At 34.8% G+C, this 25,728-nt stretch overlaps 1 protein-coding gene and 2 non-coding genes across 5 annotated transcripts in view; 2 read left to right on the top strand and 1 right to left on the bottom strand.

The window, feature by feature from the left end:
* Positions 1-25,728, top strand: part of LOC120429790 (transcription factor hamlet-like) — a 133,876-nt gene that overhangs the window by 27,802 nt on the left and 80,346 nt on the right. The window lies entirely within an intron of this gene.
* Positions 16,411-16,503, bottom strand: Trnay-gua (transfer RNA tyrosine (anticodon GUA)). The gene is made up of 2 exons: positions 16,467-16,503; positions 16,411-16,446 (listed from the first exon to the last, which is right to left on the bottom strand). It is a non-coding gene; the product is annotated as a tRNA-Tyr (tRNA).
* Trnay-gua (transfer RNA tyrosine (anticodon GUA)) lies at positions 16,723-16,815 on the top strand. The gene is made up of 2 exons: positions 16,723-16,759; positions 16,780-16,815. It is a non-coding gene; the product is annotated as a tRNA-Tyr (tRNA).

Here is a 25,728-nt window from a genome sequence, read left to right as displayed (position 1 = left end):
ATTTCCGTTGAAGATACAAAGAAACAATTAATGAAAAAATCTCAACCATGTTATACTCATATTGTAAAAAAAATGAAATTTGGGGTATTTTTTTTAAAAAACGTAGTTTTGTGATAATTTGGATATTTTCACAAATTTGTGTTAAAACTTTTGAAATGTATAAAAAAATCCCGAACATTTGATACCTCTTGTGAAAACCGGAAATTTTGAGTATTTTTTTTCAAAAATATGTAGTTTTGTGAAAACTTTGAGTATTTTAATTTTTTTTACTTTCGAAATGTATGAAAAAATCCTGATTGTTTGATACCCATATTGCAAATATTAAAATTTCGAGTATTTTTTTTTGAAAATACGTAGTTTTGTGAAAATTTTGAGTATTTTCTAAAAATGTTGTTATTACATTCGAAATGTATGAAAAAATCCCGATCGTTTGATACCCATATTGTAAATATTGAAATTTTTAGTATTTTTTTTTGAAAATACGTAGTTTTGTGAAAATTATGAGTATTTAAAAAAATGCTGTTATTAAATTCGAATTGTATGAAAAAATCAAGATCGTTTGATACCCACATTGTAAAAACGGAAATTTTGAGTACCTTTTTTCAAAAATTCGTAGTTTTGTGAAAATTTTGAGTATTTTCTAAAAATGTTGTTAATACATTCAAAATGTATGAAAAAATCCCGATCGTTTGATACCCATATTGTAAAAATTAAAATTTTGAGTATTTTTTCGAAAATACGTAGTTTTGTGATAATTTTCAGTATTTTCTAAAAATGTTGCTATTACATTCGAAATGTATGAAACAATCTCGATCGTTTGTAAAAATTGAAATTTTGAGTATTTTTTTCGAAAATACGTAGTTTTGTGAAAGTTTTGAGTATTTTCTAAAAATGTTATTGTTACATCCAAAATGTATGAAAAAAAACCTGATCATTTGATACCCATATTGCAATATCAATATATTTTTGGTTTCTTAAGAGAAAAAATATGCATTTTCAAAATACAGGAAAAATACGTATTTTTGTAAAAATTTTCATGAAATTATAATTTTAATGGATAGCTGATATCATCCCGATTCCAAAACACTATAATTTTTGATGTTTGCATGAATATTCATAGAATTATAGCCAATGTCTCCCATATAGCCAAAATCCCATAAGCTCTGTGCTTCAGTTAAGCACTGGGCCGTGCTTAACCGAGGCAGCTGAACGGTGCAAAACCGGGGCAGTGCAAAACCGAGGCGTGCAAAACCGAGGCATGACTGTATAGCTTTTACAAATTTAGAAAAAAAAAACAAAAATGCTGCTGTAAAAAAAATGAAATGGCTTCATTAGGCATACATAATGCAATAATCAGATTTCATTCAAGAAAAATATAAAGGGATATCAATTGATGTAGTTTTTCAAAACTGATGCTGTTTTTTTAAAACATCTCATTAATTTATTTATCTCATTGATTTTATTTTTCAAAAAATAATAAAATAGATAAAACATAAATATTGTCTAAAATTTATTTTTTTAGTGCAAAAAAAAAGTGAAATCGATTGCCAAATGTTCAGAATACATTACATTGCGTTTATTTATGTATATTTAATCGAATGAAGGCTTTTTAATCTTTCCACACATTTTGAATCGAGGGACCACAGATCGGAAAAAGACAGGAAACTTTAGGAAATAATATATTTTTATAAATTTATCGATATTGGGCAAATTTGGTATAGTAGCAAAACTGTGATAATGTATGAAGCATTTTGATATATGTTTTGCTTTTTTTGAAATTAGGCTTGACATTTTCGTTTGTCTCCCCCTCAACCTCGACCGGAACAGAAAGACAATAACTTCAAATACAATTTGTACTAGCCTTGGCTATACTTAACTTCTTTATTGATAATTTTATTAAAAATGACTTCTAGGAGTATTAGTGGCTGTATTCTCAAGTTTATAACATTTGCAGAATTCTTAGCAAAAGAAAGATAAAAATGTGAATCAAGAAACAAAAAGATTTACTTTTATTGACTTTCAAAAGTATGTATTTTTCAAATCACTCGATTGTTTAAGAAATGCATGCATCAAGGTGATATTTCTTATTTTCTGCTTACGTTACTAAAAGTTTAGCTTACGTTTGTAAGAGATAAAATAAACAAATTTATCCAAGGCAGACTTCTACAGACAAAAAATATTGAATTTCATTCATTGTACTTGGGCTACTTTCAATATAATTTTCCTGTGGAAGCCGAATTATTACGAATAGAAAGCTCATTCGACATAACTAGAATCTAATTAACATGTTCCATCCCCCATCTCCTCCACCTTTGCACCTGAGAATTCCATTCCATCGATTGTAATCGCTCGCACACACATAAACCAAAGACCTTCTCCCCACCCCCTCCACCCACCTCTGCCAAATAGTTCATTTCGCTCCACTTCAGGCTGCTAATTCCATCTAGATTAACGCCCCACCAAACCCAACGTCAACTCACTCTCAATAGAATCGTCAAAAAATCGTTACGCTATCGTTCGCACGCGAGACTTTTCGCGCGCGGCAACACCTGCTCAACTAAAACTAAAAGTCAGCAACTCCTACTAAGGGAGTAGTGTATTTTCCCTTTAGTTTCTCACTCAATTTCCATTCGCCATCGCTCAAATTATTAATAAGCAAATTAAAATCCAGGTGTGGTTCACCCCCTCCACCTCACCTTCTCCCCTTAAGGATTTTCTAGATCCGGTGGCAAACGTGTGCCAAGTGGTAATTTTAATAAATTTTCCAATTACACCGTTACCGTTGCCCCGTTAACTTTAGCCGGTTTGCGAGAATTTCTTTTCTCTGGCTCTCTGGCTAATTTGATTTCGAAATTATGAAATCATAATTCGCTTATCAGTTCGTTCTGTGGCCTGCCCTCTGGTTTTTTTTTCGGTGAACGATTTGACTTGCTAATCAGCGCGTTAGTCAGTCAGATGGTGTTTGGTGGGGTAAGCCGAAAAGAAAGAAAGGATAATGCTGTCATGCTTGGTGGGAGTTTGGTCGAAAAAGTTCCGAAAATTCTTCGAGCTTATCTGGGCGCATATTTCTGAGCTGTGGTCAAGCAGGAATTCTTGAACCTTCTATAACTCTACAGAAAAAGCAGGATTCCACTCAATCACTTCAAGGGGTTAAAAAGATAAGCATCGTCTTCCTTTTCATTTGCAAAAGAAACTAGGGAAAAAGAAGCATATGTTTACTCGACTTGCACCGCGGCACGTGCACGTGTTGCCGAAACGAAAATATTTGAATAACAAACTTGAACGCGTGGCTCGTCCTTTTCTTTGAGTCGCTTGAGGCGCATCCTTCCCTAATACATATCTCTTCACGCACCGACGTGGGGTTCCCCTTAGGCCTTGCACTGTAACACGACACCAAGGACTTCAGGAGGAGGAAGTCCAACCAGTCCAGACCATATGGCGTGGTGAAGTCTCAGCGTTCAAAGAATTCATTGACCCTGAGTCTTGCGTTGGAATCTCCGAGTGCGTCGTACACATTTCAAATCTCAATCGTCAGCTCGTTTCAACAGAAACAGATAAGACCATTTCTTCACCAGCAGAGTTACTGCGTTCTAAGCCGCATCCATTACGACGAATACGAGGAGTTGGTACAAAAAACGCGCGCAGACGATTAGATATCCAGCGTAGACGTCAAGTGGGAAAGCCGGGCGTAGTAGAATGTATGTCACCAGTTTTTATCAAACCCCGAAGGCAGTCTCACTTTTTCCGAGCTCAAATGGGACCGAACAGATAGCTGCTGTCGCCGCGCGGGGAAACTGGGAGTCTTGGCCGATAGTACACATCAGCGAAGTTGGGCGAGGTCGCCTCAGAATCTGCTGCGACGAAATGATGTCAAGTCTTAAAATTAGAACAGTTACACTGACATCGCGCTTTGACGCGATTTGGGTGGAATCGTACGATGGGAAATATCTGGAATGGTTCAGGGACAATAATGTACGGAATAGATTGTTGCAAGTGAATCATAATTAGCTCTTAAACGAGGCAGCTGTGGAATTACTGTAATTCAGTGAATGTTACGCAGTTTCATGGTTTCCGATAATGCTTACAATTCCTGGATAATTTGCGGTAACTACCATCGGAAGTAATTTAACCACTAAGTCATTAATAAACAATGGACCGGTATTTTATAAATGTAATAAAATTAATTCATGGTCAAATATTATTTGATTATTTTACAGATAATACAATTATCTACGTTTTGCCTTCCTCACTGAGGTAAGGCTATAATCCTGCTCGAAAAATGAACTTTTGAAAAACGGCTCGTAGACCTATATTCATGTATACCTATCGACTCAGAATCGAAAACTGAACAAATGTCTGTGTGTGTGTGTGTGTATGTGTGTGCGTATTCACTTTGGTGCTCAAAATTCTTGCCAAGTTTTCTCGGCACTGGCTGATCCGATTTGAGTCAAACAAGTTGCATTCGATTTGTTTTGGTGCCCCATACTGCACTATTGAATTGTTTGAAGATCCGATAAGTAGTTCAAAAGTTACGTATAAAAAAGTGTCAGAGTTGCGAATCGGGTGCTGGAATTTAGATGCCGGATCTCACTTATCTATATGAAAACTATGTCCGGATCTATCATCCGGCACATCGTTGGTTAGGTAATCAAAAGAACTTTCCAATGAGTCCAAAACATTGAAGATCTGGCAACCCTGTCTCAAGTTATGATCACTTAAGTGATATTTATGTACTTTTTTGAAGCCGGATCTCACTTAAATGTTTGTAAACTATGTCCGGATCCATCATCCGACCTATCGCTAGTTAGGTAATCAAAAGACCTTTCCAATGAGTCAAAAACATTGAAGATCTGGCAACCCTGTCTCGAGATATGACCACTTAAGTAATATTTATGTACTTTTTTGAAGCCGGATCTCACTTAAATGTTTGTAAACGATGTCCGGATCCATCACCCGACCCATCGTTAGTTAGGTAATCAAAAGAACTTTCCAATGAGTCCAAAACATTGAAGATCTGGCAACCCTGTCTCAAGTTATGACCACTTAAGTGATATTTATGTACTTTTTTGAAGCCGGATCTCACTTAAATGTTTGTAAACTATGTCCGGATCCATCATCCACCCATCGTTAGTTAGGTAATCAAAAGACCTTTCCATTGAGTCCAAAACATTGAAGATCTGGCAACCCTGTCTCGAGATATGACCACTTAAGTGATATTTATGTACTTTTTTGAAGCCGGATCTCACTTAAATGTTTGTAAACGATGTCCGGATCCATCACCCGACCCATCGTTAGTTAGGTAATCAAAAGAACTTTCCAATGAGTCCAAAACATTGAAGATCTGGCAACCCTGTCTCAAGTTATGACCACTTAAGTGATATTTATGTACTTTTTTGAAGCCGGATCTCACTTAAATGTTTGTAAACTATGTCCGGATCCATCATCCACCCATCGTTAGTTAGGTAATCAAAAGACCTTTCCATTGAGTCCAAAACATTGAAGATCTGGCAACGCTGTCTCGAGATATGACCACTTAAGTAATATTTATGTACTTTTTTAAAGCCGGATCTCACTTAAATGTATGTAAACTATGTCCGGATCCATCACCCGACCCATCACCCGACCCATCGTTAGTTAGGTAATCAAAAGACCTTTCCAATGAGTCCGAAACATTGAAGATCTGGCAACCCTGTCTCAAGTTATGACCACATTTGTATATTTTTTATTGAGAAATAGATGGAATTGGTGTCCAAACCCATCATATCACCAAATGTTGGTAAAAAGTGAGGAAGGCGCCAACCACATAGGTGGATTAAGTTAGTTTTTTGTTTGAAACTAAAAACTATTTTGATTTTTTTTTCAAATAAATTCAGAATAATTTGGGACTTAATGATTGTTAAAGATTGATGTTTTTCTATGAGCAGTTCGCTCAGAATTTGGTCATTCGATTTTTTTGTATTTTTTAATCCGACTGAAACTTTTTGCATCATTAATTTGTCCATATAATTTTCCATACAAATTTGGCAGCTGTCCATACAAAAATGATGTATGAAAATTCAAAAATCTGTATCTTTCGATGGAGTTTTTTTATCGATTTGGTGTCTTCGGCAAAGTCGTAGGTACGGACTGGATACGGACTATACTGGAAAAAATGATACACGGTAAAAAAATTGGTGATTTTTTATTTAACTTTTGTCACTAAAACATGATTTGCAAAAAAACACTATTTTTAATTTTCGTCGTATCAACAAACTTCAAAAAAGCAAAGTATAGAGAATTTTCTCAGCTTTTCAAAAATATGTTTTTCAAAGGTGGGCAAACATGTGCACTAATTTAAAAAAATGAAAAACTGTGACTATTTCCAAAACAGTCACTAAAAAAGTATTTAACTAGAAAACGGTGCACTTTATTAAAATTTCACTTGAGTACTTTTTGATTGCAAATTTGATTTTACATCGAAAATTGAAGTGGACAAATTGTTGCGACCAATATTTCAATTTTTTGAAAAAATCATTATTGATTTAAAAAATCATCATTCGGTCAAAGATTTTTTGCACAACCTGGAAATTTCTGAAAGGTTGGCATTTGATGTCCTCTAAAACACATAGAAAAATGTGTTTTTTTTTGCAAATCAAGTTTCAGTTACAAAAAGTTAAATATAAAATCATCATTTTTTACCGTGTATCATTTTTTTCCAGTGTAGTCCGTATCCATACCTACAACTTTGCCCCAAGACACCAAATCGATCAAAAAAATCCTTCAAAAGATACGGGTAATTCTCCGCCAACTCACACAGCAGTTGCCCCGACCCCTCTTCGATTTGCGTGAAACTTTGTCCTAAGGGGTAACTTTTGTCCCTGATCACGAATCCGAGGTCCGTTTTTTGATATCTCGTGACGGAGGGGCGGTACGACCCCTTCCATTTTTGAACATGCGAAAAAAGAGGTGTTTTTCAATAATTTGCAGCCTGAAACGGTGATGAGATAGAAATTTGGTGTCAAAGGGACTTTTATGTAAAATTAGACGCCCGATTTGATGGCGTATTCAGAATTCCGAAAAAACGTATTTTTCATCGAAAAAACACTAAAAAAGTTTTAAAAAATCTCCCATTTTCCGTTACTCGACTGTAAAAATTTTTGGAACATGTCATTTTATGGGAAATTTAATGTACTTTTCGAATCTACATTGACCCAGAAGGGTCATTTTTTCATTTAGAACAAAATTTTTCATTTTAAAATTTCGTGTTTTTTTCTAACTTTGCAGGGTTATTTTTTAGAGTGTAACAGTGTTCTACAAAGTTGTAGAACAGACAATTACAAAAATTTTGATATATAGACATAAGGGGTTTGCTTATAAACATCACGAGTTATCGCGATTTTACGAAAAAAAGTTTTGAAAAAGTTGGTCGTCATCGATCATGGCCGTTCATGGTCACCCGCGACAGACACGGACGACGAAACAAAGAGAAACGCAAAAAGTAACTTTTTCAAAACTTTTTTTTCGTAAAATCGCGATAACTCTTGATGTTTATAAGCAAACCCCTGATGTCTATATACCAAAATTTTTGTAATTGTCTGCTCTACAACTTTGTAGAACATTGTTACACTCTAAAAAATAACCCTGCAAAGTTAGAAAAAACACGAAATTTTAAAATGAAAAATTTTGTTCTAAACTAAAAAATGACCCTTCTGGGTCAATGTAGATTCGAAAAGTACATTAAATTTCCCATAAAATGACATGTTCCAAAATTTTTTACAGTCGAGTAACGGAAAATGGGAGATTTTTTAAAACTTTTTTAGTGTTTTTTTCGATGAAAAATACGTTTTTTCGGAATTCTGAATACGCCATCAAATCGGGCGTCTAATTTTACATAAAAGTCCCTTTGACACCAAATTTCTATCTCATCACCGTTTCAGGCTGCAAATTATTGAAAAACACCTCTTTTTTCGCATGTTCAAAAATGGAAGGGGTCGTACCGCCCCTCCGTCACGAGATATCAAAAAACGGACCTCGGATTCGTGATCAGGGACAAAAGTTACCCCTTAGGACAAAGTTTCACGCAAATCGAAGAGGGGTCGGGGCAACTTTTCCCGATTTCGTGTGAGTTGGTAGAGAATTACCCATACAGATTATTAATTTTATATCACACAGCTGACAGCTGCCAAATTTGTATGGAAAATTATATGGACAAACTAACGATACAAAATGGCTTCTTTGGACATACTGAAGGAACCAAAAATGTTTCAGCCGGACTAAAAAACACAAAAATTAAAATTGAAAAAAAGAGACCGTTTTCGTAGAGAATGGCTCATATCAAGATTCATACAAAACATCTGATATGCGATTTGAAATAAACCAAACAATACATGGTGAAAAATGTAAAAAAAGGAATATTGAATTCCCTTAAATCCAATCACAAACAAAAATCTGAAGAAATAATGCCAACTTCCTGTCCAAACAAAGCCTCTCATGAGTTTCAAAATAAGACACTATCTTTCTCATAAACATGGAAGGAATATTCATTGTCGTCAATGTTTACCCAAAAGCATCATAAACCAACCACAATGTTGCAATGTTCCGCCACGGGTGTCAACCCCAATGTAAACACCACAATTTTCGGGAGTCACTTCGACCCGAGGAAGAACGCACGGGTCAGCACTTTCGGCAAACTAAGTCTTTATCTGTTCTGCTGGAAGAATGGAAAAAAAAGAGTCGTCAACTTTTAAAAATAAACATCCCCCGATGTCGTTAGCTGAGCGAACAGATAAGACTTGGTTTGGGTTGGATGTTTGCGTTCAAGTTTTGAATCGCGTGCGCAGCAATTGGCATTGGTATCTGCCCGAAAAACAGCCCCCTCAATCAAAAAGTGCTACCGAATTAGAGCTAATTGGGTAGGTCGATTAGCCTTTATGTGGGTGATCTACGAGACAAGACAATCGACTATCTCGCATCGTGTTGAGGGACACGATAAGATTGCTGCACCGGTGCGAAAGGTGAAGTACTTAGTACTAGGAACAACGCCTAAGGTGGCACCTTAAGTTCACCGAAGCGGATCTAATCCAAGTCCTCGTCGAAAATGACTACGTGCGTACATGTCGTTCGATGAGGCTTGTCGACTGTAGCAAATAACCTTCGAACGGCTGCGCCACTGACAGTTTTATGGTGACGAATGACATAAGCCCATCCACGAATTGTCAGATATTGGGCGACGCAACAACGTGGTTTTTGGACGCCGGTTCTGCTGCTGCTGAAACAAACAATAATGATAAGAAAATAACAGACTCGCGGGTCAATTGATGATGAGGGATTACAGTTATCATCAGGTACGACAAAGCCCAGGGGCAGGGCCCTAATCCAACGGGGTTTTTTGATAGCGGGAAATTTCAGGATGGGTTGACGTATTTATGGATGGAAAGTTCTGGAAGAACCAAAATTAAATTAATAAATTTATCTAATTAGCACAGTTGTTACAAATATTATTCTTAAGTGCAAACCTGGATTCTCTGACATTGAGTTAAATGTATTTGAATAGATCCTCTAGTAAAAAAATAATATATCTTTTCAATATGTATTAAAATATTTGTTCCATTTGTCTGTGGTGTATCTAAACAGCACTTTTCGTTGCCAATCAAATTCCGCCGAATCACACCTTTTATCACCAATCAGATAGGATAATTCACTAACGGTAACCAGAAAATAAAAACACACACCGCTGATAAGCGCAGCAGAGTTTGAAAATACATTTGTCCGGATTTGATATTAATTTTGTGATAAGTGCGTTATTTGTGGCCAACACATGGGCTAATCGCTCGACTACAACGCGTAATATGATAGAAGCCTTACCTTGTGGCGCAAATCGTACATCAACGGGTAGCACGAGCTTAAGTCAGCTGATGCGAGATTAGATTCGTCATGTCTCGTGATCTTTCGGGGGAAAAGTACGTAAACTTTTGTAAGGTTTGATTTGATCGAGAGTCTATTGATTTAATTATCTTCACTATAGTCACACACTTATTTAATTGGAGTGATACAATTTGTTGAAATATTTAAATAACTCATATATAATGATTTTTAGATGTTTTATTGAAGTTCAGCCATCGGGAATCAGGATAAAATCTAATCAGCTTTTTTGGAGCAAGATTACAAAAGGTGAAAAAATAAAAGCTCAATTCTCAATATTTATAGAAACTCTTCATGAAATCCATACTTTTTCTTTTCTCCTAAAAGTTTTTTTTAAAGGAATTGATATTTTGTAATATTGGATTCAGAAGCATTGTACATTTTATACACATTTTAATGTATAAGTATCGAAGTACTTGATTCCATTACTTAGTCAGAATCCAGATCTAAGTTAATCTGTAAATTTAGTTTGTTGTTTAGTTCCGTCATCAGGGGCGACATTAGGTCTGGGAGTGAGATTGGGTCATACAAATTTTTGCAATTTCGTATGACCCAAGTGATCATTTTACATAAGAAGTGTTAAGTACTTTTTAAATATCTTTTTGAACAATTAAACAATTTACCGTGATTAGAAAAATAAGCAAATAATCAAGTGTTACGTACAAAATTGATGAGGATAGCTTAAATGCAATTGGAGATTCATTACAAATGAAGTTTACAACATATTTTGTGTTCTTTAACATAAGATTTCTAGGCTTTCAAAATTAAAAAATATTTGTTAAAAATAAGAACGCAATGCACATTAAGATTCTATAACACAAAAAACACAAAGAGAGGTGGATTTTAACTCAAGAAGAAGGGGAGGGAGATTGAACGTAAATCAGAAACTTAAACATAGCATAAACCGCCATTCCGTGCATCAAATAGACAGAGCAAGAATATTAAAATTCACCACTTTAATGCATGTGGCCTCAAATATATGAAAAAATCGAAAATTAAACTTTTTTTTTGGAAAAATATCAAAATTCATTTGTTTTCATTATACTAAGTACAAACAACACAAAAAGTCACAAAAAAGCAAAAAAATAATTTTGGCCGCTCGCTTATATGGAAATACCCCATAGTGGCCCGGGCAGACGGTAATAACAAAATTCATGCCATTTCAATAACAAATACTGTTAAAATAACAGAAAGTGTTATGGAATCTTCTTTAAAAATCAATTTTTGCATAAGGGTTCAATAACAGTTTATGTTATCATAACAAAATTTGTTATTGGTCTGATATTGGTTGAAATCCAAAACAACTTTGGAATAACATTTCTTGTTATGGAAGAATATCTTCAAATGTTATTGGGATGATCGGATTAGTTGTTAAAATAACAAAAAATAATAACAAAGATTTGTTCGAAGAATAACTTAAAATGTTATTAGTCTGTTATTACAATAACAATCCAATAACAAAAAATTCATAACGACGAATAACAAATCTTGTTATAAATAACTTATAATGTTATTGGCCTAGTATTTTCACATAAAAAAAAATGTTATTCCCAAGTTATTTCCGTCTGCTCGGGGGGTTGTGGTCCACTCGGTTCACCTTCAATTCCTACAGCTTAGTATTGAAATTTGTACTGTTCCATTAAGTCAGGCCTGCCCAACGTCCGGCCCGCGGGCCGGATCCGGCCCGTGAAGCCATTTCATCCGGCCCGCGACGACTTTTCAAAATAGTTCTATGACCGGCCCCTAACGCTGATCATTATTAAATATTAAATATTTATTAAATAAAAAAAATGAGTGTCAAACAGTGCTTCAAATGAGTGATAGAAAAGCTATCAATTGATTATCTCTGCACCAAAAACATCCGAGAGTATAGCGGCATTCATTATAGCTTGCGAGATCTTTACTTGTGTCTCGTGATTCCCAGCGATGACAATCTCTCTCTATCACTCCTCCCCTCGATTATGCGCTCTCACCACTGAGTCTCACAATATCTCCGAAAACTGCAATGAGAGAACGCGAGAGGGCGATCGGGAGCCGACCACGCATGACATCCCGTTAAACTGCGTTTGCGAAATTGGTTTTGTGGCGGCTTTTGTGGTTAAACACTGTTGCGGTAGCATGATCGTGGAAGCGGGAATGAGAGAGAAAAGGAAAATGTCAATCGCGAGTGTGTTAACATGAAAACGTGTTCGGCTATGTTTGACGCTGAGAGCTTCGATAAGGAAAAAAGAGCAGTTGTATTTGAGGCATGAATATTCAAGCGGGATAATTGTAGTTGCTTAGAGCTGGTATTTAGAAATTTCAACAACCCTGGTGTATAAATAAAAAAAAACAAACTTGAGATCATTTTATTTGCAATAAAATGTTGTGAATTCAACTAGTATTTTGATTTGGCTTTGTAATTTTGAAATGTTTTTCTTTCGAATGCAATTTTTTTTATGTTTGAATTTCATTCATGTCATTTCTTTATTGAAAGTTTCAGAATCAATTATTAAACTAAAAAATGGCACAAGATAACGAATTACCCATTTCGTAAAAATGTAAAATGAAACAAAAACATGTTTCGCTGTCTAAAGTTTTCCAATTTTTACCATGTTTACTGCAAATTGAAGCTTTTCTTTTTTGAGGAACTTGATTAAAATTGATTTTTTCAATAAGTGAGTAAGCAAAACAAAGAATTTTTTCAGTAAAACTTTGCAGTGATAAAGTTTTGTTTGAAAAAGCTCACAGAAAGCAATTCAGTCATACTGAAAATAAAGATAGCTGCAAAAAATTCCAGAATTTTTAAAAAGTCCAAAATAAGTAAAGAAATCAGCGAGCAAAAATATATTTTTTCATAAACAATTACACAAACAATTTTAAACAAAAAAAATAAACATATTTTTGAAGTTTATCTATGTTTATGTTTCTAAAATCAAGGTAATGAACTAACACTAGTTTATTTATTTATAGGACACATAAAAAAACAATTTAAAAAAAGCTATAGACTTGAAAGAACCTTATATTAAAAAAATGTTTACACTTCCAACTTTTATCAAACTTTTGTACCGGCCCGCCACTGGTTCAGAAAAATCAGATCTGGCCCGCAGGGCCAAAAGGTTGGGCACCCCTGCATTAAGTCATTTGAAATTTATGATAAAAAAGCTATTTAGACGACTACAAAAAGGGTGATTTTCAACATAACCTTAAATGGTCGCCACGAAAAGGCCGTGTAGATGGTTGCCGTTTTTTCAAAGGCGTTTTCTGTATATTGTTGAAAAAAGTCTGCAGGTAGTATGATTTTTCTAACTTCATAACTTATTTTTATCAAGACTTCTTAGGTGCTGCGATGACGTTAGGGGTCATCCATAAACCATGTGGACACTTCATGGGGGAGGGGGAATGAATCTATAAATGAGAGGAAGGCATCAACCACCTAAAGGTGGATTAGTAAGGTTTTTCTGTCCCATTTACGATCTGGGTTATTTTGAACCAATTCTGTAGTGTCACCTCCCAATCAATGGCATCTCATAACAAAAATAAACTCAATAGAAGTACAATGATCACAAACTTTATTGACTCAATAGATCACAATAGATCCCATCTTTACTTGCGTTGCACTCCAGAAAAACCACCGAAATAAAACGTGACACTGGTAGAAAAACGGGACAATCTTATCAGTGACATAAAAACAGTAGCCAAATTCGATTATGGCTACACCTCAAACTCGTTTGATGGTTCAAATGTTTACTTTGGGAAGTTTGTAAAAGTCATGTTCCGTGTCATTCGATGTCAGCGCAAACAAGGATACTGACAACTCGATAGCTTTGCTACTTCCAAGTTTGTCTAACTTCAACAAAGCAGACAATTCTGCGCCTGAGGGGAGCAAGTTACGTTCTGGGTGCTTACAGTCGAAGTCGGTTATCTTCGGGGGGAATTGTTATCTGACGGCCACTGACAAGATTTACAATGCTTCCGCGATAAGCTCCCTGAAATTTGGAACTTCTGTGCGCGCGCGTTTTACCTCCGTTAATATATGGCAATAAAAATCCTATCTATCAGTAAAGTGTTAAGCCTTCTTCCCCCCTTCCTCACACTTTAAGCAGCACCCCTTCCCCGTTAACCCCTCACGCCAGAGGATGATAGCAATTGCGAGCTTGAATGCTTGTTTTGTGTATATCGAAGCCTCGGTCCCCCTTTCCGATATGATAAATGAGGATTTGGACCCCACATCGGCTGGCTTCTTATCGAAGAGAAGCGATTTAGCTATCAGTTTCGAAGCTTTGGAAATTAGACGGGGGTGAGCTTTAATTCGACGGTTGCCTGCCGGTCTGCCGAAGGTGCTCGTTAATTTGCTCAGTTCTGTTCTGCTCAGGTGTCACGCCGGTTGTCTGTGATAGAGAAGTGGGAGCAGGCGCGCGCGTGTGACTCGCGGAAATCGTGGAAAAAACGTGAAAAATAAACCGGCACGTGTGCACATTTTGTGAATCAGCAGGCAATCGATGTGTGAAAAGGTGAAAAGTGTGGAAAAGCTGCAGGAAAATCGCTATTCAATTTAGGCTGGGAAGTGCCCGGCAGAAGTGGATTACAATTGGATTCTGTGGAGGAGAGGAGGGGAGAAAAAACCGAGTCCGGGGTAAGGTCCCTGGGCCATGATACGGCAAACAGCAATTATCCAATCAAAAAATAGCTGCTCGTGCAACCGTTTTCCAGTACACAAACTCAAGGACTTCCATGTCCTTCTGGGTTGGTAGATTTTCGAGTGTATCCACTTGTTTGCTTCAATAGCTATTTTTTCCGCCAAAGTTGTTGTTCGGGTTGGGCTGAAACCATATTTAGAAGATTTTATTTTTTTTCGGGGAGGACATTTTCCGCACTCTGCTGCATATGTCGTTTTGTGGTTTTTGGGGTTCAGATTTGCTTTGATGGTACGTGGGTACATATTTAAATGGGAAATTGTTCGAAATGCGGTGGTGCGGTGGAGGGTGCGGGAAACCGCACACAATTTCAAAAGGGGTTTTGAACGGAACGAACGCAAATCCAATTGAATTGTGGGGTGCAGTGGTTAGGCAGACCCGTTTTCAGGAAGAAAAATAGGCATTTGAAACGTTTTGAAACAGCCAACAATATTTTTAAATAATCATAGAATATATTTTTTTGTATTATGTTGCAATGAGTTGCTTAGAACATTTTTTGAAATTCCGAAAAAAGCTTTTTGAAAGGATTTTTATGTCAACATCCATGTGTTAAGTAAATTCACCTTTCAAAACAAAAAAAATTGATTGAAATTTTTTTCTTTTCGATTTTTGTGTTGAAAAGTTTTACTTTTCATTATAACCAGTATTTCTTTTCAGCACTTTTACTGAAGAGTATTATTTTCTCCTCTGTTATTTTTGGCAGGGAAAAGATGGCCGTTTCGGTACTCTAGAAGGACATACAGAAATTGCAAATAATGAATTCAGATGAATTTTAAACGCTTTAGAAAATTCAATTATTTTTTAACGTTTCAGACCATTTTTAAATGAATAACACTTTTGAAACATTTTCAAACATTTTGAAATTATTTTTTTATCATTTTTAAACATTTGAAACAATTTTAGACATTTTTAAACATTTTTAAACATTTTAAAACATTTTTTAACATTTTTATACATTTTTAAACATTTTTAAACAATTTGAAAAATTTTAAACATTTTAATTTTTTTTTCATTGTTTTCAAATATTTTTAAATATTTTCAACTTTTTTTTCAAGATTTGAACCTTTTTTAAAACGTTATTTAATTTTCAAAAACATTTTTAATTTTTTTATAACATTTCTTACTTTTTTTAAACATTAAAAATTAAATAAATAAATAAATAAACGAAACTTTAAACTTTAAAAAAATATCAAGTATTTTTAATTTTTTTTAATTTGTTTAAGTATTTTCAATTAATTTCAAATAATTTCAAATAATTTTAAATAGTTTCAAATAATTTCGAATTATTTCAAAAAGTTTCAAATAATTTAAAATAATTTCTTATAATTTCAAATATTTTCAAATAATTTCAAATGATTTCAAATAATTTCAAATATTTTCAAATATTTCAAATAATTTCGAATAATTTCAAATAATTTTAATTAATTTCAAATAATTTCAAATAATTTCAAATAATTTCAAATAATTTCAAATAATTTCAAATAATTTCAAATAATTTCAAATAATTTCAAATAATTTCAAATAATTTCAAATAATTTCAAATAATTTCAAATAATTTCAAATAATTTCAAATAATTTCAAATAATTTCAAATAATTTCAAATAATTTCAAATAATTTCAAATAATTTCAAATAATTTCAAATAATTTCAAATAATTTCAAATAATTTCAAATAATTTCAAATAATTTCAAATAATTTCAAATAATTTCAAATAATTTCAAATAATTTCAAATAATTTCAAATAATTTCAAGTAATTTCAAGTAATTTCAAATAATTTCAAATCAACGAAGTTCGAAAAACGATGTTTCAATATAAATTGTAATAAAAAGTAACTCCTTCGAGCCGGATTTGAACCAGCGACCTATGGATTACTATTTAAACACTCAAATCTACAGTCCACCGCTCTACCAACTGAGCTATCGAAGGCTACGAAGAGCATAACAATTTCAATAGCCCAAATCACACCGCCTGTTTTCCGTCGGCTGATTACAAAGTCTACTAAAACCGCAAAATCAGCTCCAAGTGGGGAGCATGAAACCGAAAAAAAAACAAGTTCCACGCGATCGCCTTTCTCCGATTTGATGACCTCGGCGCGATCAAAACCGAACCGTTGCACGCGGTGCCGTGCATTTTGAACTCAACGCGCCTTCGATAGCTCAGTTGGTAGAGCGGTGGACTGTAGATTTGAGTGCATTAATAGTCATCCATAGGTCGCTGGTTCAAATCCGGCTCGAAGGATTAGATTTTTTTTATTTGAGGTTTTTGCAATTTAGGTCAATTTCCTTGCTACCTCTCTGTCCAGTGGAAGCATATATTGCAAATTATGTGTTGAGCTGCGCTATTATAATCGGGTTTTCTAATGTGTTTTTCGCCCTCTTGAGCCCTCACCCTCGAAAGCGGGAGGGAGTTCCTCCGAGTGGAAAAACAATGCAAAATCGTTAACAAATGATAATGATCAAATTTGCGCCTGGAGTGGGTCAAACGAACGCACGCCGCAGTTCACGCTGAAGAGTCCTCTCCATGGTGGAATCCACACATTTTTTGAAGTGGAATACTGTGGCTTTTGTTTGATAAATACTAACGGTTGTCGGTCGGGCCCTCCAAAACTGGAGTTTTTTCAACTTTTTTTTTGTTCAAAGCTGCGGCAACGAATCTGTATTCAATTTGAATTGAATCGTCTGACGACTTCTCGACGACGTGTCTTCCATTACATAATTACTCGCGTGGAATTGAATAACCGGCTGGTGGAAAACAAGGAGAAAAAAAGGACGACAAAACTAGATTTGATTCAGCGCTCTGCTTTGTTCGCCAGCTGACATGGCGCGCGCCAGTTTACTTCCGGTGCAAAAAGCACACACCTTGTAGCCTCGACTCCTGAACTTCTTCGCTCTTCGTTCGTTGAATCGCGCCGCATCCTGGTGAAGAGTTCCGTGTATAGAGTTCCATCTGTACCGCAGTCGTTGCCCCTGCTTGCGTTATTATCCTTCAATTACTGTATTATTGCTGCCTCTGAAAGGCCCACCTTGGATCTCCTACGCTTGGGTGGTTCTAATTCTTGAATTTTGATTGTTCAAGAATCGTATGAAAATCCAATTTTTGTAGTATGAAGGCAAGGCTGTTCATTTTCCCAAAGCTTAGAACCACCCTACCAATCAAACATACCATCCAGTGATGATGAGACGGGCAAAGAATACTCCGACGACGTCCTTACCGTTTTCCCCCGAAGAAAACCTTTGTTCTCCCTCCCGAAACATCGTCCTCGTCGCGGGTTCTCCTCCTCGAGAAACAACTGAAAGGCAACTTCCGCTCACCTTTGTACGCAATCGTTGTTGAACTCGTCGCCCGTGCTTCCTCGCCCAGGTCGTCCTTCTGCAAGGATCCGGCTGCAATTCCGAGACATTAGACACTCACCGCCGCTGACTCTGGAGATCTTCGGCCGGGGGTTTTCGTCAACGCCCCCGGCGTATCAAATATTGCATCGGAAGAACCAGACCTGGGCCAACCCACACAGTTTTGTTTCGAGCAGTTGTTGATCGCAGACCCCTTGAAGAACTGTGCGGTATGTTTTGCCACAGCTACATTTTATTGCACTTCGAGGTACTTGGACTTGGAGGAGTGCGCGCGTCTGAACAACGGAACTTGGCAGCTGCTGCTGGTTGTCGTCGGCTGATTTGGAGATTGATATCCGATTGAGGCTCGGTGAGGTTAAGGTTAAGGTCGCGAGACGTTTTGGGGCGGTGTTGACGGGGGAAACAATGCGATTTTGTTATTCTTGCCATGTTTGTGATGTTTGGCGATACAAAGAAGGGTTTAAGAAATTGTTAGAAATATGTACAAGTACATAGTGAGATAATCCTGACAAATGTTTGAAACTAGCAAGTCTAGAGCAAATCTTCAATGGTAATTTGGGCAGCTTTTAGTCTTCAAAATACAGTCATGCCTCGGTTTAGCACCACATATGGGGGATGCAATATCGAGGCGTGCAAAACTGAAGCACAGAGCTTATGGGATTTTGGCTATATGGAAGACATTGGCTTTAATCGAATGAAAAATCAAGCAAACATCAAAAAATTATAGTGTTTTGGAATCGGGATGATGTCAGCTATCTATTGTAATTAGAGTTACATGAAAATTTTCACAAAAATACGTAATTTGCTGTATTTTGAAATTGTTTTTTTTTTCTTAAAAAAAAACTAAAAATATTTGTTATGATCGTGTTTTTGTCATACAATTCGAATGTCATATATTTTTTTGAAAATACAGAAAAATTCATAAAACTACGTATTTTGGCAAAAAATACTCAAAATTTACGTTTTTTTTTGCAATGTTTGTATCAAATGATTGGGATTTTTTCATACATTTCGAATGTAATAGCAACATTTTTATAAAATTCTCAACATTTTCACAAAACTACGTATTTTCGAAAAAATATTCAAAATTTTAGTTTTTTTTTAAATATGGGATCGGAATTTTTGATACATTTCGAATGTAAAAACAACCTTTTTTTAAAAATACTAAAAAATTTCACAAAACTACGTATTTAAGAAAAAAAAAACACTCAAAATTTCAATAAGGTAACAAATGCTTGGAATTTTTCAGAAATTTCGAATGTAAAAAATTTAAAACTTTGAAATTTTGAGTATTTCTAAAAATACATAGTTTTGTTAAAATTTTGAGTATTTTCGGGAAAATTGTTAAAGCTTTTGATTTCATTAAAATATATCTTGATCATTTGATAACCATATTGTGAGAAACTGAAATTTTGAGCATTTTTTCAAAAATACGTAGTTTTGTGCAAAATTTGAGTATTTTCAAAAAAAGTGTGTTACAGCTTTTGAAATGTATGAAAAAATCGCGATCGTTTGATATTCATATTGTAAAAAAAAATAAAAGTTTGAGTTTTTTTTAAATATATAGTTTTGTGAAAAATGTTAAGTATATTAAAAAATGACACCTTAGTCAAAATGTTTGATAAATTCCAATCATTGATACCCATATTGAAAAAAAAATTGAGTATTTTTTCGGAATTACGTAGTTTTGTGATTTTTTTGTATTTAAAAAAAAATATTGTTATTACATTAAAAATGTATTAAAAAATTCGATCATTTGGTACCATATTTTGAAAAAAATATAATTTTGAGTATTTTTTTTCAAAAATACGTAGTTTTGTGAAAAATTTAGGTGTTCTCAAAAATTGTGTTATAACTTTCGAAATATTTTTAAAAATTTTGTATTTTTTTAAAAATACGTTGTTTTGTGTTTTTTTATTATTACAAAAAAAAATATTACATTTGAAAAGCATGTAAAATTCCAATTATTTGATACCCATATTACAATCACAAATTTTTTAGTATTTTTTTCGAGAAACATAACATTTTCAAATTACAGGAACAATTTGTGTATTTTTGTGAAAATTTTCATGTAATTATAAGTGCAATCGATAGCTTACATAATCCCGATTCCAAAACACTATATTTTTTTGATGTTAGTAAGATTATAGCCAATGTCTCCCATATAGCCAAAATCCCAAAACCGAGGCGTGCAAAACCGGGGCATGACTCTACGATATCAATCCTGAGATATTTAACTTTATTTTGTCACTCTTCATTTAAAAAAGTAGTTGCGATCTTGTCACACCCTGAAGTGCGACGACTGGATAAAGGGGATTGTTTCAAATGACATTTTGTCACATTTACACGGAGAAAAATCAGTTCCAAAAAACGTGAACAAGTGTTCATGAAATTCGGAACCACAAACAGAGTGTTCAAATTCGTAGTACGTAATTGAAAAACGTACCATTAATTTCGAAAACTTGACTTGACACACCATGAAAATTGATGTAAGTGTGACAATTGGTCAACGGGATTTCAGGTCAGAATGCGTTTGACGCACGTACAAGTTAGACTACCGTAAACATTTGTAATTACAACTCGGGACTCCAGCAACCAAATTCATCCAAACTTCAGGACAATGCACATAATGGTCAACCAAACAAAAGGTGATTGTTATTGTTTACATTGCGTGCTCTCGTTTTTGTTTATTAAATGTCATTAAATCGCGTTTTTCTGGGAACGTCAAAAAGCATGACAGCGTCGATAAAATACATTTTTTAAGGAAAGGAATATTAAACATACTCATTCTTAAATCAAGTCTACAATTCAATAAAATCAATCTTCCCATTAGAGATGAAGAGTTAATTAAAGTGAATCTGCTTCGCAACGGGTTGTCTCTTCATCATAAGAACTCCCTTATAAAAGTCGTAGCAAAAAAGGGGTTGCGAATCCTTCCAAAAGCAATAAACCTTTATTACATTTTCACCCAAAGTACATAGTGAGATAATCCTGACAAATGTTTGAAACTAGCAAGTCTAGAGCAAATCTTCAATGGTAATTTGGGCAGCTTTTAGTCTTCAAAATACAGTCATGCCTCGGTTTAGCACCACATATGGGGGATGCAATATCGAGGCGTGCAAAACTGAAGCACAGAGCTTATGGGATTTTGGCTATATGGAAGACATTGGCTTTAATCGAATGAAAAATCAAGCAAACATCAAAAAATTATAGTGTTTTGGAATCGGGATGATGTCAGCTATCTATTGTAATTAGAGTTACATGAAAATTTTCACAAAAATACGTAATTTGCTGTATTTTGAAATTGTTTTTTTTTCTTAAAAAAAAACTAAAAATATTTCTTATGATCGTGTTTTTGTCATACAATTCGAATGTCATATATTTTTTTGAAAATACAGAAAAATTCATAAAACTACGTATTTTGGCAAAAAATACTCAAAATTTACGTTTTTTTTTGCAATGTTGGTATCAAATGATTGGGATTTTTTCATACATTTCGAATGTAATAGCAACATTTTTATAAAATTCTCAACATTTTCACAAAACTACGTATTTTCGAAAAAATATTCAAAATTTTAGTTTTTTTTTTTAAATATGGGATCGGAATTTTTGATACATTTCGAATGTAAAAACAACCTTTTTTTAAAAATACTAAAAAATTTCACAAAACTACGTATTTAAGAAAAAAAAAACACTCAAAATTTCAATAAGGTAACAAATGCTTGGAATTTTTCAGAAATTTCGAATGTAAAAAATTTAAAACTTTGAAATTTTGAGTATTTCTAAAAATACATAGTTTTGTTAAAATTTTGAGTATTTTCGGGAAAATTGTTAAAGCTTTTGATTTCATTAAAATATATCATGATCATTTGATAACCATATTGTGAGAAACTGAAATTTTGAGCATTTTTTCAAAAATACGTAGTTTTGTGCAAAATTTGAGTATTTTCAAAAAAAGTGTGTTACAGCTTTTGAAATGTATGAAAAAATCGCGATCGTTTGATATTCATATGGTAAAAAAAAATAAAAGTTTGAGTTTTTTTTAAATATATAGTTTTGTGAAAAATGTTAAGTATATTAAAAAATGACACCTTAGTCAAAATGTTTGATAAATTCCAATCATTGATACCCATATTGAAAAAAAAATTGAGTATTTTTTCGGAATTACGTAGTTTTGTGATTTTTTTGTATTTAAAAAAAATATTGTTATTACATTAAAAATGTATTAAAAAATTCGATCATTTGGTACCATATTTTGAAAAAAATATAATTTTGAGTATTTTTTTTCAAAAATACGTAGTTTTGTGAAAAATTTAGGTGTTCTCAAAAATTGTGTTATAACTTTCGAAATATTTTTAAAAATTTTGTATTTTTTTAAAAATACGTTGTTTTGTGTTTTTTTATTATTACAAAAAAAAATATTACATTTGAAAAGCATGTAAAATTCCAATTATTTGATACCCATATTACAATCACAAATTTTTTAGTATTTTTTTCGAGAAACATAACATTTTCAAATTACAGGAACAATTTGTGTATTTTTGTGAAAATTTTCATGTAATTATAAGTGCAATCGATAGCTTACATAATCCCGATTCCAAAACACTATATTTTTTTGATGTTAGTAAGATTATAGCCAATGTCTCCCATATAGCCAAAATCCCAAAACCGAGGCGTGCAAAACCGGGGCATGACTCTACGATATCAATCCTGAGATATTTAACTTTATTTTGTCACTCTTCATTTAAAAAAGTAGTTGCGATCTTGTCACACCCTGAAGTGCGACGACTGGATAAAGGGGATTGTTTCAAATGACATTTTGTCACATTTACACGGAGAAAAATCAGTTCCAAAAAACGTGAACAAGTGTTCATGAAATTCGGAACCACAAACAGAGTGTTCAAATACGTAGTACGTAATTGAAAAACGTACCATTAATTTCGAAAACTTGACTTGACACACCATGAAAATTGATGTAAGTGTGACAATTGGTCAACGGGATTTCAGGTCAGAATGCGTTTGACGCACGTACAAGTTAGACTACCGTAAACATTTGTAATTACAACTCGGGACTCCAGCAACCAAATTCATCCAAACTTCAGGACAATGCACATAATGGTCAACCAAACAAAAGGTGATTGTTATTGTTTACATTGCGTGCTCTCGTTTTTGTTTATTAAATGTCATTAAATCGCGTTTTTCTGGGAACGTCAAAAAGCATGACAGCGTCGATAAAATACATTTTTTAAGGAAAGGAATATTAAACATACTCATTCTTAAATCAAGTCTACAATTCAATAAAATCAATCTTCCCATTAGAGATGAAGAGTTAATTAAAGTGAATCTGCTTCGCAACGGGTTGTCTCTTCATCATAAGAACTCCCTTATAAAAGTCGTAGCAAAAAAGGGGTTGCGAATCCTTCCAAAAGCAATAAACCTTTATTACATTTTCACCCAAAAAGTCGATACCTGAACACAAACATGTGTCGAGGATTTTCCCGAAACACTTTCGGGAGATGTTCCAAATCAATTTGTCACGCATGTGTGTGCGGAGTCAACCCGAGGAAAGTAATTGTGTCTCTTTTGAACCAGAAGTTTTCCAAGTCCAAGACAATGCCGAGCACGAATCCTTGCGTGTCAACGCACAGGGGTTAACAATGGCAGGATAAATTAGTTTTAAATTAGAGTTGGTTTTGTCTGAAGAAAGAATAAGTCGTCAGGAGTGCGTGTTTGGACGGAAGATGGATTTCGCGCAGAACTCTTTGACTTTGAGATAATTGAGTCACCGAGCGGTACGGAATAATAATCCCATCAGTCCGTGTGGGCCAAATGGGGCCCTTTATGCGGCACGGTACTTAAGTGTGAAGTAACGTCTACTTCAAGAGTGCTCTCATAAATATTTCATTTGAAGACCGACGGCGACCACGACAATGACGGGCTGTCCAAGAGCACGAGACACTGTGACTTGGAGAAGTTCGCGTCGTAAACGCGACACTTTGCGGTCGCGGTTTGTTTTTTTTTTACGGAGGCGACCAGGACCGTCAACGGGGTGTCATTTGAGACACCATGAAACCATTAGGGAAATGGAAATGGCTCTTTTTCTGTACTCTTTGGGTGAGCTTCGGGGAGTCAAGTTGGACTGGACTAGCTCAGTGGCGTAAATGACGAGTAATCTGCATTAATTTTCAATTTGAAAGTCATCACCCGAAAAGTGGACATCGTCCGCGAGGGTTGATTTTTCCCAACACGCTATCTAGGACTCGAGCGGGACCGACCTTCCGTCGGGGAGGAAAATTAATGATGCTCTTTGGCCATGAATCCCCCGTGCGACACGGCTCGATTGACCTGAATCACAATCTGAACCGTCCCTGCGAACGTCAAGTGCCCTAATGGATTCCCACCGCAGGCAGGAGGAGTGACACTTTTTCCAGACAGGTTTGAACCTCGTACCGTAGATAATCTGGAGCATGCCTTTTCGGCGTTATGCACAATTTTATCGCTGACAGTTTTTTTTCAGCTTTTAAAATTTTCAAAGGGGATCCGACTCCGGCTAATATATTATTCCGGAGAACTTTGTGCGGTCACGTGACCGAATCACGTACTGCACTCTGCTTCCGAAATTCCCGGCTAAACTGGCCAAAACTTCTCATTCTGAATTCCGTTGGGATTCTTCGTTATTGCTTTCGATTTTTATTTCATTCCGTTCAAAAATCTACGCCATTCAAACCTTTCAATCTGATGAGATGGGTTTGATCTCAACAAAAAAAAAAAAAAGAATCAAGAACTTTTCCATCACGATATTCCCGGATCGCATCTTGCGAATTTGACATTTTCCCTCACCTCAAGGACAAATTGACTTCCGTTCCCTTAACGGGGGTCCTTAAGGACAGGCTACGCGAGACCCCTGGCAGAGTTAATTATAGTGTTTATAGGCTTCGTACTCGTACTCATTCTGTCTGCGCGCAATTCCTCTACATACTAACTTAGTTTTTGAACTGAAAATCGGAAAAGGAAAAAAAAGATGCCGACTTCTTGTGCGGGGAGGTTGTTGAGGGCAAGCAAACATACATATTCGTGTCCCGTGGTATTGTTCTGGCTGAATGTGAAGCGATTCGGAAGGATACGAGAGTTGCTGGCAAGGGTTTCGTGTAGTGGAGTTTCTTATTTTCTGGACGAAATTGCCCCTCAACAGGAAGAAACGAATCACATAAGGATTCAAAGTCCTTGACGCGAGTTCAAGATGATGTGATGCAAATGTCGACGGAGGGAATTGATTTTGGGCGGGAAATGTGGAGTGGATCAGCTGGTGTTGTAGATTATTCGAAGAAAAATTGATGTTTTGAGCTCAACGTGCTGCAATTTGTTAATCTCATTGGATTAGAAATTAGACAATCTTTAGAATGCAAATGCTAATTAATAGGTCTGAAAATATGAAGTCAAGTTTTTTACAAGTGTTTTGAACATATTTTTTTTTAATATTTAGAATATTTGATAAATTAGCAAATACAAAAATATCCTCTCTCAATTTATCACAAACATGAAATCAAAATAATGGTGACCATTTGGAAAAGTAGTTTTGAAAAAGAAATCAATATAGTGTTTGGCCCTTGGAGAGCTTATGATCAAGTACATCTACAAAAGACATCATTTTGCTGTGATTCTGTTTTTAGCATTCAATCCCTCTGACTCCTTTTTTATTAAATTTATTATTTTTTGATTCAATTTTTTTAATTTTGCACAGTAAAAAAAATCATCGTAATATTACATCTGAAAAGGGGTACTCTTTAAATGTGTAATTTTA

The sequence above is a fragment of the Culex pipiens genome, chromosome 2, assembly GCF_016801865.2.
Source record: "Culex pipiens pallens isolate TS chromosome 2, TS_CPP_V2, whole genome shotgun sequence".
NCBI classification, from domain to species: Eukaryota; Metazoa; Arthropoda; class Insecta; order Diptera; family Culicidae; genus Culex; species Culex pipiens.
The sequence above is the reverse complement of the archived record's forward strand: the minus strand, read 5'-3'. Positions and strand labels throughout refer to the sequence as shown.